The following is a 14,903-nucleotide window of genomic DNA, read 5'->3' on the forward strand; positions in this document are numbered from 1 at the left end:
ATCTCCATCTTCTATCTTAGGAGGAAAGAAAGCTCCACAGAGCAGGCCCGGCCAGCTCCAGGGCCCCAGTGTCCAGACAGGGCAGATTCCCAGCCCACTGACTGCTGGGACAACCTGTCCCAGGCCCCAGACCTAACACCTGCCCTGGGGCTGGACCCCTGAGAGACCTTGATCCAGAGACCATGGAGGTGCAGAAGGAGGTTGGTGGAGCATCCTGGGAATCTGGGATGCTGTAGACTGGAGAGTGGGAAAGCCAGCTTCACTTCTTAAGCTCCTGGGGCCAGGACTGGAGTCTCCTCTCAGCAAACCTCTTCAAGATGCCTCTTTGCCCTCCTCTTGAACAAAGCCCCGATTCCCCAGCCTGCACCTAAAGGCCATTCGAGATCTGGGGCCCCTTCCTCTCTGGCTTTGCCCCTCCTCATTGCCCCCTGCATGCTGTACAAGTCCCTGGGGCCTTCAGGAGCTTCCCGGAACTCACCCCACACCTCCAGGACCACCAGGTGCCCCTCCTTCAATGGGGCATGCCTTTTTACCTGTCTCCCTCACCTGGAGCACATTGGTCTCTATGCCTGGTGCTGGTGGCATACAGCAGGCACGTGTCTGCTTTACAGGCACATATAGAGCATCCGCTGTGTTCCAGGCGCATGTTAGATGCATCCCCAAGTCCCTCTTTTTGTTTTCTTTGCTTTTCTTTTCAATCTTGGTCTCTGTGGGCCCAGGGGTAGGGGTTGGGGGATGTAACTTGCGGCTGCCCACTATCTGAAGCCCAGAGGGTCTGCCCCTCAGTCACGAAGGCTGACCACCAGCCAGGATCCCTATGACACCCTGTCTCCCAGTCCCTGCCCCTGCCTCAGTCACTCAGCCACTTTGGGCCTTGGATGAATTTCAAAGAACTAGAGGCCATGGCTGACCAAGTTCGCAGTCGTCATGAGCTAGGACCTCAGAGACCTCATAGGGAGGTCTCCTCCCAGGAAGAACTGTGCTTGCTGGGAGCCTGCAGATACCATCTCTTCCTTCATCCTCCAGCTGACCCTGTTCTGGACAGCTAGAGGCCTTAGTTTCCAAGAGCCTGGGACAAACCTCAGGGGAAGCCAGTCACCGCTTAGGTGCCTGGAGCTGTGGCGGCATCAGCAGCAGAAGCCTTGGGGCCTCCTCACAACCTTGCCCTGCCCCAGCCTGCATAAGAGAGACTGCAGGCCTGAAATCTTCAGGGTGGTCAGAAATGAGCATAGCCAGGCCTGCAGTCACCCTGCCAATGAACAGATGCTCTGGACAGTCCCGGAGCTCCAGGAGGATTCCCACAGCCTGTTTGGAATGCAGGGAGTAGGCAGGGAAGGCCTTCTGGGAGCAATTTGGGCAAACCTGTTGGATGTCTGCTCAGGAGGCAAAGTGGGGATGAGGGTCACCTCTGCTCCAGACAAATGCACTGTTGTCTCCTAGAGGGAACATGCCCAGACTCCAACCAGAAATGTCTTGCAGTGAGGAACACACGGTGTCTAGCCCTGCTCTCCAAAATTCTCTGCAGTTTGGGGTCATGGAAGAAACCCCACTTAGTAGCTGTGACCTGGGAAGACACCCTATGCCTCAGTTTCCTTGCTGCTAACTGAGAATAATACTTGGCCTCCAATCCAACCGCCATAAGCGTCCTAGACTTAACTTTTTCAACTGCTTTCTGATGGTGTCGCTTGCCCATTTAAAATCCTTCGCTGGGCGCGGTGGCTCAAGCCTGTAATCCCAGCACTTTGGGAGGCCGAGACGGGCAGATCACGAGGTCAGGAGATCGAGACCATCCTGGCTAACATGGTGAAACCTCGTCTCTACTAAAAAATACAAAAAACTAGCCGGGCGAGGTGGCGGGCACCTGTAGTCCCAGCTACTCGGGAGGCTGAGGCAGGAGAATTGTTTGAACCTGGGAGGCGGAGCTTGCAGTGAGCTGAGGTGGCACCGCTGCACCCCAGCCTGGGCGACAGAGCGAGACTCCGTCTCAAAAAAAAAAGGAAAAAAAAAATCCTTCAAAGCAGCTGGGGCGGTGGCTCACGCCTGTAATCCCAGCACTTTGGGAGGTCGAGGCGGGCAGATCACCTGAGGTAGGGAGTTCAAGACCAACCTGGCCAATATGGTGAAACCCTGTCTCTACTAAAAATACAAAAATCAGCTGGGCATGGAGGTGCACGCCTGTAATCCCAGCTACTTGGGAGGCTGAGGCAGGAGTATCGCTGGAACCCAGGAGGCGGAGTTTGCAGTGAGCTGAGATGGCACTACTGTACTCCAGCCTGGGTGTTGCAGCGAGACTCCATCTCAAAAAAAAAAAAAAAAAATCCTTCAACGCTAACACTGCCTTCAGGAAAAAGTCCAAACTCCAGGGGCTGGCAGACCAGGCCTTTGTATTTGGATCCCTGTCTTCTTGAGTCTCAGCTGTCACCCCTCCCCAAAGGGTCTGGTTTTATCAGATGTACCTGGCATTCCCAGAGCAAACTCCACTCACACCCCACCGCTTTGCAATCATTTGGCCTGGGATGCCCTTCCTCAATTTTCCCCTTGGTAAAACCACTCCCAAACTCAACTCACGGGTCACTTCCCCTGGGAGGCTGTGCATGACCACACCTTCTTCCTCTAGGTAGAGTGAGATCCTTCCTCCTTGTCCATTCCAGAGCAGCCAGCACACACTCATAACTGCACTGTGAGATCCTTCAGGACAAGAACAGGGCCTTAACATTTTTGCTCCCCTGGTGTCTCACACAGAGTAAGTAGCCCACCAGGTACTAAGCATTTGTGGAACGCATGAACAAGTGACTGAATGAGGCCATTGAGCCACTGTTTCATGACGACTTGCTTAAGCCTCTTTCCTCTACAGATATAGACACACGAGATCCCTCAAGGACAAAGACCATATCTTAGTCACGTTTAAGATCCAGGACACACTGCCACCTGCAATAAATGTTGGTGCCTTTCCTTCCCCTTTCAGGCAGGCCAGGGACCTGTTTCTAGATGTATCTTCTCATCAGGCCAGCTCCTGTCCTAGTTGGGACTTGAGCGTGAACGGGGTGGGCCTGGCCCTGTCCTCTTTCTGGGCACACTAGAGCAAGCCTAGACTGTCTAATCACCCAGCTCCAGACTTCCCAGGACATGCTTCCTCCTCAGTTTTCGTGGGTCTCAGAGGGAACAGGAATACAGGGATTGGTACCCCAAGCAGATGGAGTGGGGACTAGGGAGAGACCAACAACGTGCTACTCATCCTGCCATGGAGACCTCCGCATCTCCTCTAGCCTGAAACTCCACTGTCTCCAGCCAGGCGATTGTCCCTATTCTGTGCTCCCACAGCTTTCTGACGTCCCAAGGCAGGGCACTTGGCTCCCTGTCCTGTAACTCTTTACTTGTCATTTTCCTAGTTTGCCTGTGAGCTTTTTAAGGGCAAGCACTATGGCATGACTTGTCACTGCACCCCCAGAGCCTGACCCAAGGCCTAAGACAGAGTGAGCCTTCAAATGACTAGCAAATGATATATGAAAGCCGGACTCTAGGCCTCAGCTGAAACCTGACCCTCCTCCTCTAGCCAGCATGTGGCCCGACAGCAGTGGGAGATGGGCTGGGGCAATGGGGGCAGTGTCCTGCCCAGCAATTACTCCCCCAGTGAGTTCTGTGGAGGTTTTGGGGTTGGAGGTGCCATCCTACATTGAGGAGTGGACTGGAATGAGAAAAACCCGAATGAGAAGTTCCTCCTGCAACATGCATTGAGCTAGGGCCTCCAGAGCTGTGGGGATGGGGTTTGGAGGGGCCTGTGGCCCTCTTCCTGGCTCTGTCACTCAGGGAAGATTCTCAGAGCCTTGCAGGGCAGGTGCACTACTCAGGCTCAGATGTTGGCCTTGACTCCTACAGATGACCCTTCCTGACCCCACACGACCTCGCGTCTAGCCCCTCTGTGTGGCTCCACTTCAGTCCTACTGATGTCCACCCTGCTGCTCTCTGGCTTCCTGAGGCTCAAGGAATAGAGGTATATTGCATCTTCTGGTATTTTCCTTTTGACCCTTTTTGGGGGCCCAGCTAAAGCTGGTCTGCACTCTCTGAAGAGGCTCAGGATGTCCAAGTGATAAGATGGGACAAGGAGCCCTTCTGTCAGTTCTGGTCCTGGGCGTACAGAACATCCCAGATCAGAGACTAGAGCATGGGGCAAGGGGCCAGGATAGGCCTGGCCTCCATCTCCCACATCCTCCTGCCTCCAGAGAAAGCCCACCTTACTCTCCCAGCCAGAGGAGCCCTCTCTGCTCCTTTTAGCAGCCCTCTTTAAAGACCCTTGAGGAAGGTCCTTCCCCAACTGTCTTGTGTTTCTGAGATCCCAAAGTCTGGAACCTTTCCTTAGGTCTTCCTTAAAACCCAGAGGAAACAGCTTCTGTTTCCTCTCCACTTGCTCTGGCACAGAAACTGACGCCTACCATCTTTTATACAATAAATTGGAGAAGAAATGAAGAGTGTCAAATCCACCCACCCAGTAGCCCTCTCTCAGCCAGACATCCCGTGTCCAGCTCTCCTCCTGGCCTGTCATGGGACCTTCAGTCCTGTCTCTGGGTTTCTCTCCATGCCCAACTTTGGCAACAGAGCTGCAGGGGCCTTTGAGCCTGGCATCCCTGGGGACCTCTCAGTCTCATGAGGAGGGAGGGAATGGGGAGGATTTCCCAGCATCTCTAAACTGTATTCCTATTTATACTCCACCCCCACCAGGCTGGCCCACGCCACCCAGTGCCCACATTCTGACAGGAATCCCTGGCTGGTCATCTCCATCCTTCCTCATTCCAATCTGAGAGACTGGCTTTAAAAAGCAGCTTCATGTCACCGCCAAGAACTCCACTGGGCTCCTCTGACCAGCTCCCAGTTTCTGGTCACTTGGATTGCCCCACGTCTCCCTCCCACCAGGCTGGGCCCCGGAGGCCTCCTTGGCCTGCATGGCCTCCCCCAGGCCTCTGAACATCTCATAGTTGTTCAATTGTTCTCTAAATGTCCTTTATCAGTGTCACTCACTCACCAGGGTTCAGCCCCCTCAAAGTCACTCACTCATTTCACAAGCACCTGCTCAGCACCAGGCACTGTCCTGGGCCCTGGGCCTCGGATTCCACTCCCTTGGCAGCCTGGGTCTCCTCCTGCTTCTTCCTTCCTCCTGGGTCTGGTGGACTCACTTCCTCTACCTGTCTCTTGAATGTCAACACTCCCACAATTCCCTCTTTGGCCCTTTGCTCTTCCCCTCTAGGCATGCTTCCTGGGTGATGTCATCCCCTCCCGAAGTGGAAACCACCACCCGCGTGCTGATGACTCCAGATCTGTAGCCATGGCCCCACCAAGCCCGTCAGCTCCAGATGCTTGGGTCCAGCTGCCTGCTGGGCACCCTGCCTGGGTGTCCCCCAAGGGTTCAGTTTGAGATGTGTGTGTGTGTGTGTGTTTTCTTTTGGAGACGGAATCACCCAGGCTGGAGTGCAGTGGCGCGATCTTGGCTCACTGCAACTTCTGCCTTCTGGGTTCAAGCAATTCTCCTGCCTCAGCTTCCCGAGTAGCTGGGACTACAGGCGGATGACACCACACCCAGCTAATTTTTTGTATTTCAGTAGAGACAGGGTTTCACCATATTACCCAGGCTGGTTTCGAACTCCTAAGCTCAGGTAATCTTGGCATCCCAAAGTGCTAGGATTATAGGTGTGAGCCACCACACCTGGCCGAGATGTGTCTTTAAAGTGAAGAGGACAGATGTGTACAGTTTGTAAAAGCTGTACGTATGCAGGATATACACATGTGTCACAGGCATGCACATATAAACACAGCACACTGATAACCCAGAAGGCAGTAAGTCAAAACACCAGCAGTAGTTATTCCTGGGTGGTAGAATTATGGGTGATTTTAATGTCTTCTTTTTGCTTATCTGTATCTTCTAATATTTCCATAATGAACATTTATTGCTTACATAAGAAGAAAAGAGCAACACTTATTTTTAAATGAAAAGAAAGTACTTTTAGATTGAGATCCTGGAGCAGTTTAGTGCAAAGTCTGGAGAGAGCTATGATTATCTTGAGCAGGGGTCAGCAAACCTTTTCTGTAAGAGGCCAGACAGCCACTATTTTAGGCTTTGCGGGCCATCATCTCTGTTGCAACTCTGCAACTCTGCCTTTGTAGCACAAAAGCACCCACGGGCAAGATGTAAATGAATGAATTTGGCCTCGCACCAGTAAAACTTTACTATGAACACTAACATTTGAATTTTACAAAATGTTTAAGGGTCACAAAACTTTATTTTCTTCTTTTGACTTTTGTCGACCACTTAAAATGTAAAATCATTCTTAGCTCATGGGCCATACAAAAACAGGCAGGACTCGGCCAAGAGCTATGGTTTGCCAACCCTTGGCCTTGAGCATCCCGTGCCTATGTAGTGTTTGAATCCAGCATCCATTTCTTTGCGAGGTACTTCTTCTCCTCCTAGTTGACAGGGCTGAGGCATTCCAGGATTCCCTTGCCCATCTGAGCACGGCAGGGACCAGGTACCCAGATGTCAGCTGGGGGAAGCCCCTGGCTCTACAGTTTGGAGGAACAGGAGGCTGAGCCCCTTTTGGGGCCCCAGGACACAGCTTGCCTCGTTAGCAGCACTGGCAAAAGTCAGAGACTCAGACCAGCAGCCTGGGAAGGGGCTTTGGAAATCCCCTGGTCTGTGCCCTGCTTCAGGCAAAGAAGGCAAGACTCAGAAAGGTGAGCAATCTGCTGGAGGCCACTGAGGGTGATGGGGCAGAGCTGGGACCACACTGTGGGCTTCTGACTTTGTACAGGGTTGGAAGGGACTGCATGGGTCTGCGTAGAGGTGGCACTCTCTTTACTGGGTACCACAGTCAAGAAATTCACAGCCTCCCCAAGGGCCACCTTCCTTGGGGAAGGAGCCATGCCAGGTTTGGCATCCACACAGAACACGGCGCCCAGCCCAGCCACAGCAGGGGATGCTGCCAGCTGGGCTCCATGGCAAGATCAGGGAGGGGCTCTGTGACCCCTTTCCTGGGTTCATCCCATGCTGCAGGCAGAGTTGGGGGCCAGCGCTGCTTCTGTCAAGAGTGATGCCCTCTAGCATAACACCTACCACCCACCTGCTTCTAGGCAGTGGGTCCTGCCAGGATGTGGGAAGGACAGCCCTGTCCCCTCCTGGGCTGGTCACCCCACATCCTGGGGTGCTGGATGGCTGGGGCCAGAGAAGAGAAGAAGGTCTGGTTCCTGAGAAGATTCCCCAGGCAGAAAAGGGCAGGCTTCTTTAGGAAGAAAGTTCTGAGGGCAGTAATCATTCCGGAGCTGTGTCTGAATTTCCCTCAATAATGATAAGATGGGGAACAGTGTTCAGAGTGAGGGGGGGTAGACTTTTTTTTTTTTTTTGAGACAAAGTCTCACTCTGTCACCCAGAGTGGAGCGCAGTGGCACAATCTTGGTTCACTGCAACCTCTGCCTCCCCTGGTTCAAGCGATTCTCATGCCTTAGCTTCTGGAGTAGCTGGGATTACAGGCGCCTGCCACCACGCCTGGCTAATTTTTGTATTTTTAGTAGAGATGGGGTTTCACCATGTTGGCCAGGTTGGTCTTGAACTCCTGACCTCAGGTGATCCACCCACCTCGGCCTCCCAAATTTCTGAGATTACAGGCGTGAGCCTCCATACCTGGCCAGAAACATTTTAAGAATAGAGTTCTCTTCCCAATTTGGGGGCTGAGTCCTGATGTTTGCAGGGACCCTGACTTCAGAAAAAATATCAAGTGGGGCCAAAAGCACTGAGAACTACCAAATGTAGCCCACTAACTCTGCCACCACCCCTCGATAATGACATCAGGTAAAGCAAAGAGCTACTGGGTGGACATTATCTCACTGGAGTCCTCGTAAGCACATAAGATAATAGTATTATCCTCCCATTTTATAAAAGAGGAAACTGAAACCTGGATGAGCAAATTACTTAACCTAAGGCAACCAGTTACTGAGTGGAGGAGGTAGAATTTGAACTGACCCCAAAGTCCATAAACTGCCTCCACCCATGGTGGACAGGAGACATACACTCAACATGTAAATAATCATGGGTGCATCGGCCAGCCATTATTGGGTCATCTTGTCTACCCCGACCCCACCATTTCTAGGGAAGACTTTTATTTAATGGTGGGGGTAGGGAGGCTCAGAGGGTGGGATCATTATCAAGAGTTTCAGGAAAGAGGATCTCATCATTGTCCTTTCAAAAGTTCTGGCCCATGTCTCCCAGAGCAAGGTGTCCAGTTTCTCCAGGGTTACTCATGCTGTCAGGGAGCTTTGCTTCAAGACCTGTTTTGTTTGTTTTTTGTTTTTTTGTTTTTCTGGTTTTTTTGCCCAGGCTGGAGTGCAGTGGTGCGATCTTGGCTCACTGCAACCTCCGCCTCCTGGGTTCAAGCAATCCTCCTACCTCAGTCTCCCGAGTAGCTGGGATTACAGGCACATGTCACCATGCCCAGTTAATTGTTGTATTTTTAGGAGAAACAGGGTTTCACCATGTTGGCCAGGCTGGTCTTGAACTCCTGGCCTCAAGTGATCTGCCTGCCTTGACCTCCCAAAGTCCTGGGATTACAGGCGTGAGCCACCACACCCAGCCTAAGACGCTTTTCAAATTTTTTTTTTGTGACAAGTTCTCATTCTGTTGCCCAGGCTGGAATGCAGTGATGCAGTCATGGATCACTGCAGCCTCAATCTCCTAGGCTCAAGCGATTCTCCCCCTCAGCCTCCCGAGTAGCTGGGACTACAGGCATGTGCCACCACACCTGGCTAATTTTTGTATTTTTTTGTAGGGATGGGGTTTTGCCATGTTGCCCAGTCTGGTTTCGAACTCCTGGGCTCAAGCAATCCACCCACCTCCCTTTTTAGTTTAAAACCAAACCTCACACTTGCCTCACTACCCCTCCTCCTCTGCAGATGTAGCTGTGGAGATTCTAGGAGCAGATGGGCTCTCTTTCAGACAGGAGGTCTGGCGGAGATGCGCCCACGGCTTTTCCTCTTCCGGACTTGCTGCTGATCCACTGGCCAGCTCCAGCCAGGCCCAGCTACCAGCTCTGTAGTGTTCCTGGGTCCCAGACCCTCGGCCTGAGCTATTGTGAGCCCAGCCTGTGTGTGCATGTGCATGCACGTGTGTGTGTATAAGCAGCTGTGGGAGCCAGGACAAGATTAACCTTGGTCTGCTCCCACCCCTTGGATGTGGGAAAGTGCCCACTCAGCAGGGAATGCCTGGAGGGCAAAGGTGAAAAGTCCAGGGAAGGGGACGGAAGGGGTTATGGTGGGACACAGGGCTGAGGAAGAGAAATGGGACTTATTCCCAAAGGTGGCCTAATCAGGTGGGCCTGGAACCAGGCTAGCCACTCACTTTGAACAACAGAGCAGAACAGGGACTGCAATTAATTAAGTACCAGGGGAGGGTCCTTCTACCTCAGGGGAAGAAGGTGCTGCCAGAGGCCCCTCAGAGCAGGAGGCTGCTGCCTCTCCAGCTCCCAGTGCCTGTCTCATTCATACCTGCTAGAAGGTAGGGCCCCCACAGCACAGATTCCTGGCCGCTCCTGGAAGATTTCCATCCAACCCATCGCCCTACCACCACCACCATTCTTACACAGAGCCCTCCCCCCTAATCTAGAAGAGCAGTAAAGATTCTGTCTAACTAAGGGCTTGGCCTGATGGGGCTGGGAAAATCTGCCTTGGTCTTTAGACCTGGTACAATCACTAGGAAATTCCCTTTCCAAACAAGCACCACCAACCACTATAGCTACCGGTTATTTAGTCTCTGCTACATACCAGGCACTGTGCATTATTTCATTTAAATCTTATAACAGCCCTCTCTGTTATGATCCTCATTTTACAGATGAGGGAACAGATGCTGGGAGAAGTTCATGAGTGTGCTAGTGAAGGGAAGGTCACATAGCTACTATATGCTGGAGCTGGATTCCACCAAGGCCAGACGTTTGCCCTCCCCTTTAGGTCTCCAGCTTAGTTAGAGAAGAACAGAAGGAATCAGAGGACAAGTAGATGGAGATGCTGGACAAAAGTCCCAATAGGGTGATCCCAAAAAGTAGAGGCTTGGTTAGGGTAGGAACTGGGAAGAGTCAAGCTGGGCTCTGCCCTACAGTGTGGGACGCATTCCCCTGAGTGCAGGACAGCCCAAGTAGGCAGAGGACAGAGTCTGGGTCTGTAGAGGAAGCAAATGCACCCTGAAAGGCAGCTCCATGTCCTCTAGACCCGAGTGGGGGTTTGCAGGGCTGGCAGCTTGATCCCACGAGATCTCAGAACAAGAACCTACTTGCTCCTCAGATCTAGTGCCTTCTCTCCTGTGCCCCATGAAGAAGCCTGGCTCTGCCTAGTGCAGGAGAGACAGATGGGAGCCTCAATACTTGGAGCACCACCCCCATTCTTCCTTCTCCTGAGGACTGATGCAGACCAGAGAACTCCAGAGTGGGCCGCAACCTCCCCATAATGGGGCAGGGGTTGACAGCAGAGGTTTGGTGTCAAAAGGAAGTGGGCTGGATCCCACCTCTGTGTGACCTTGGAAAAGCTGGCCTCAGAGACTCAGTTTCTTCACCTGTAAAATGGGGATGATAACAATACCTACTTCATAAAGTTGTGACACACTGCTTGGCACACAGTAGATATTCAACAAATGGTGGCCACTAAGGCTTGTCTACTCTGCCTCTGCCACACCCAATAAGTTTGGGAAGAACTTCTTCTGGCACGCGTGGAGAGCTTCTTCCATTCTCCTGGCAGGGTATGGGGAGAGTCCTGGAGACCCAGTGGGGAGAGTCCCGGGAACCGAATGGTCAGGTATACCCCAGATTAAGGATGGGGGAGGTCAGCCCCACAGGCTCCTCAGCTGCACAGGAGGTGGCTGGGACAGGGTAACCCGAGATAGTAGCTTTGCTGTGGCAAGGTGACCCTCTCTCTGGAACACCTTCAGGATGCAAACTCAGACCTGGAGCCAGTGTCGCCCTGTACTCCACCGACCCTCAGCACCCTCAGCACCATTTTCTCAGGCCCCTCCCAAGGCCAGGCTAAAGGCAGGGGATCTCTGAGGACGTGCCAGTCCACCAGGCGCTCCAGGCATCCTCTCAGGACAGTGTCCAGGAATGTGCCGCGTGCCCATGCCCGGGTGGGGAATGCCATGCGAACATGCCAAAGCTCACCGGGTGCTGACACAGGAGGGGCAAGCCGGTGGTGTTAGTGAGTCACAGGGCCCAGGCCACAGTTGGGTAACTGCTGAGGGCTGGGCTGGGGTGGGGAGGAAGGGGAGACAGTAGCAAACAGCGCCGAAGAGGTTCCAGGGCCTCCCACTCCCACAGTGTCAATCCTCCCACCCCGACTGCCAGGAGGTGCCCAGAGAGAAGGAAGAGAGGCGGCGCTGGTGCCTAAGAGGGCGCTGACCCTGCAGCACAGAAAACCCCTCACTGTCTCTGTGGCCCAACTCCCACCCAGCACAAGGTCTGCAGACACCTTCAGGGAATCCCCGCCCCCAACAGGGCGAAAACAGAGGCCTCCAGTCCGGACCTGATTTTGGATTTCAGATTCCTGATGGTCTCCCCCAACTACAGCAGAATCCTCAAGGCACATCTCCTTAGCCCAACAGGTCACCGCCCACTACTCCCCCCCCCCCCCCCCCCCCCCCCCTTCCCCCCCCGCCCCACCCCCCCCCCGCCCCGCCTCTTTTCCCACTGCTGCATTAACCCTCTGGCGCCTGCCGATGAGGGGTGGCGGGGGGCACTGCCCCTTCGGTCTTCCGGGGTGGAATGAGAGAAGAGGCAGCATTCCCCAGACCCCTGCCTCACCCAGAACTGGGACCTGCAGGGCTTCACATGTCCTTCCACGTTCTTCCCAGGGCTCCGGCCTCCCACTCCCTGCCTGCCGCTCTGGAAAGTTCACCAGAGCCCAGGAAGCCCTTCCAGGCGGCGATGTGGCCCCACACTCTCGGGTCCTCTGGTCTCTGGAGACTCCTGACCCTTGCCCTTCCCAGAATGAAGGGAGCTTAGAAGGCGCCTGGTTCGGGACTGGGTGGAAAACTTTGCTTTGTAGGGTTCAGACGGGAGCCCAGGGGCCAAAGTGATCCCAGATGGAGACTCCCTGAGGGGGCGCAGGCTCTTAGATTGCAAAATAGCCCTCCCTCTCCAGCACCTGGAACTTAGGAGTGGTCTTTCCAGGGTACCCCCCACCCCTCAACACAGAACACAGTATCACACAGATCACGCCTCGAGATCTCTGCTCTCCTCTCGCCGCTCCGGTATTTCCCTCCAACCTCTCGCCCCAGGGCAAAAGCAAAACTGCGCCTTTAAGAGCCGTTCCGCTTACCTTTGCTCCGTACACCCGGCGCCGCGGTGCCCCCTCCTCCGATCTCCCCTTCCTCCCCGGCGCACCGCCCGCGGGACTCACCGCGCGTGTCCTGGGGGCCGCGGTGCGTCCGCTCCCTCCCGCAACGGCCGGGGTGCCGCGGGGTTGGGTGCCGTGCCCTGCGCCCTGCTGGGGTCCCCGCCCGGGCACGGGGCAGCTTCCCCTGCTCCGGAAAGGTGAGCAGTTCCCCAGAGAAGCTGCAACCTGAGCTGGCCGAGGAGGAGGTAGAAGGGGAGGGGAAGGGAGGGAGTGGAGGAAGGTGGGGAAGAGGAGGGAGGAGGAGGAGGAGGAGGAAGGAAAATGCCCGGCCCCGCCAGAGTTTTCACATGTACAAGTTGACTCCGCCCCCAGCCCTCCCGCCCTGCCCACAGCCGCTACCAATCCCCAGGGCTCCCTCTGCCCGGGTGCCCACCCCTTTCTCCCACTCTGGGAACCAGGGTCCAAGTGCCTCTTCCTGTTTCGTTTCTAAAGCTGGCCCTGAGAGCCTTGGCTAGTGGATGAGGCCTTCTGGACTAGATCACCCCAGGACACCAAGGCGCCAGGGGTACACTGAGAGTGCCTGCCTATCTCTAAAGCAGTGTTCCTACCTCTTCTAGGTACCTCCCAGTACCTAGCGCCCTAGGAACGAATGTGCATGGACAAATTTTGGTGGTCATTTTCTTGACAATAGTAGCCCTCGGGCTCCCCTTCTACTCTATCCAGTGGGACTTGTCACTTACCTTTCCAGACAAAGTTCCCACCTCTCCAGGACCTGAATGAAGCCCTTGCTACCAGCCATCATTCCCATTTTGCTCCCCGAAGGATAATTCAACGTGTCCTTTTGGAATTAAACTCCACAGGATATTTGAGAATCATCCAAGAAGCGTTACAGAATGGCTGGTTCAGCTAGTGGCACTCTCATTTTACAGAACGGGAAACAGGCCCAGCAAAGCAATTGAACTGGCCCAAAGTGCCACAAGAGTTAATGGCGAGCCATGATTAGAACTCAGACCAATGGGCATTGCACCCACATCATCTGACTTCAAGGATCACAAAAACAAAACAAAAATCTGGGGATGGAGGTGCAGGGCACAGTTCCCACTGCCAGGCCCCTCTCATCTCTGCTTCCTCCTGAGGGCTGTGAGGAGAGGAGATGTGTCTTGGCTCTATGGCACCTCATCAAGGAGGTCTGTGTCCCCTGCCCTCCCAGCGGGCTTGGCTACTGCAGTCTGGGGTCTCCAACAGGGAGGGTCTCCTTAGGAGGGGATGCTCCACAGTGTACATGTGCTTCTACCCGAACCTTTCCCTGGGGACCGTGAGTTGTTGCGAATAGAACAGTTTCCTTCTAGAAGACATGGGCCTGAGGTCCCACTCTCAGCAGGAGACAGGAGAATGAAGGAAGACACTGGGCCCATGCATGAAAGTGACCTGTGGGTAATTGACATCTCACAGGGGGCCTCCCAACTCTTTTTTTTTAACCTCCGCTTTCTCTGCCAGGGCATGCAGATTTCCTGGGCACAAGCACTTCCTAAAAATGAAACCGCCAAGTGTTGTCGGGGTGCATGGATCCAGAGCCTTTAGGTGTGCAGCAACCTGCCTGCCTCCATAGTCCAGTGGGTGGTGGGAAGACTGGGGAGAAGGAGGCCATGAAGAGGTTTGGAAGGGGCAGGGAGGGAAAGGGAGAAGGACTACAGCTAAGGAACTGTTTACTAGCAGATTAGAGAGAGTGGGGCCAAAGGATAGAGTTTCAGGGAACTAGGGGGGTGAAGTCAAGAGGTCTCCACAAATACTTTCTCAACATCTCTTATATGCCAAATGATAGCCAGGACTCTGGGCACATAAGATGAATATAACCCAGTCCCTGCCCACAAGAAGCTCATGGTGTAATGGGGCAGGGAAGCAAACAATTAGGATGCTGTAGGAGGGAGCTTAGTGTTATGGATGCCTGGGAGGAGCTGTTCTGCTTGAGGTGAGGGTTACAGGATGAGGGGACAAGAGAGGGGAGGAAGGGTTTTACCTGTTTTTCCAGGAGGGGTAATCCCTTGTGCAGAGTGCAGGGGTGAAAGAATATGGACCCACAGTTCCATGAGGTCAGAGCTTAAAGTCTGGGGTGGAGGTGACACTGTAGAGGCAGGCAGGTGCTGGGTCCTGAAGACCCCCAATTTGGAGGCTGATCCTAGTGGAAAATGAGAATGAGCTTAGACCACACAGCGGCATCAGGGAGGAGAGGAGAGAACTGATTTGAGAGATAGGTAGGAGAAAGGGTCATGGAGCCTTGTGACTATTGGATTCTAGAAGATAAGGGAGTCAAGAGTGTCAAGATTGGAAGCACTGATGTGATAGGCTGAGTGGGACCTTGGAGCTTCTTAAGTGAGCCTTGATTCCCAGCACCTCCTTAGGTTGCTCTGTGAACTTGGGCAAGTGAACTAACCTTTCTGAGGCCATCTGTAGAGTAAAGTTGCTAAAATCAATCTTGTATGGTTGTTGTGCATATTAGGGTAATGTATGCTAAGGGCCTAGCATAGGACTTGGCTCATAATGGAGAACTCAATAGA

At 53.8% G+C, this 14,903-nt stretch overlaps 1 protein-coding gene across 11 annotated transcripts in view; it reads right to left on the minus strand.

Annotated features, from left to right (window-relative positions):
- Window positions 1–12,663, minus strand: part of CDK18 (cyclin dependent kinase 18) — a 28,336-nt gene extending 15,673 nt beyond the window's left edge. For 3 of the 11 annotated variants that reach the window (XM_017880969.1, XM_017880960.1, XM_017880965.1), the window contains exon 1: window positions 12,412–12,663. The gene's annotated coding sequence lies outside the window, so the exon portion shown is untranslated. Of the gene's footprint in view, window positions 1–2,568; window positions 2,664–5,046; window positions 5,350–12,330 lie in introns of those variants that run through there. The other 8 variants (XM_017880967.1, XM_017880959.1, XM_017880964.1 and 5 more) reach the window with 6 other exon arrangements.
- Between the last annotated feature and the right edge of the window lie 2,240 nt (window positions 12,664–14,903).

This window comes from Rhinopithecus bieti, unplaced genomic scaffold (genome assembly GCF_001698545.2).
Source record: "Rhinopithecus bieti isolate Rb0 unplaced genomic scaffold, ASM169854v2 scaffold_12049, whole genome shotgun sequence".
Taxonomy (NCBI): Eukaryota; Metazoa; Chordata; class Mammalia; order Primates; family Cercopithecidae; genus Rhinopithecus; species Rhinopithecus bieti.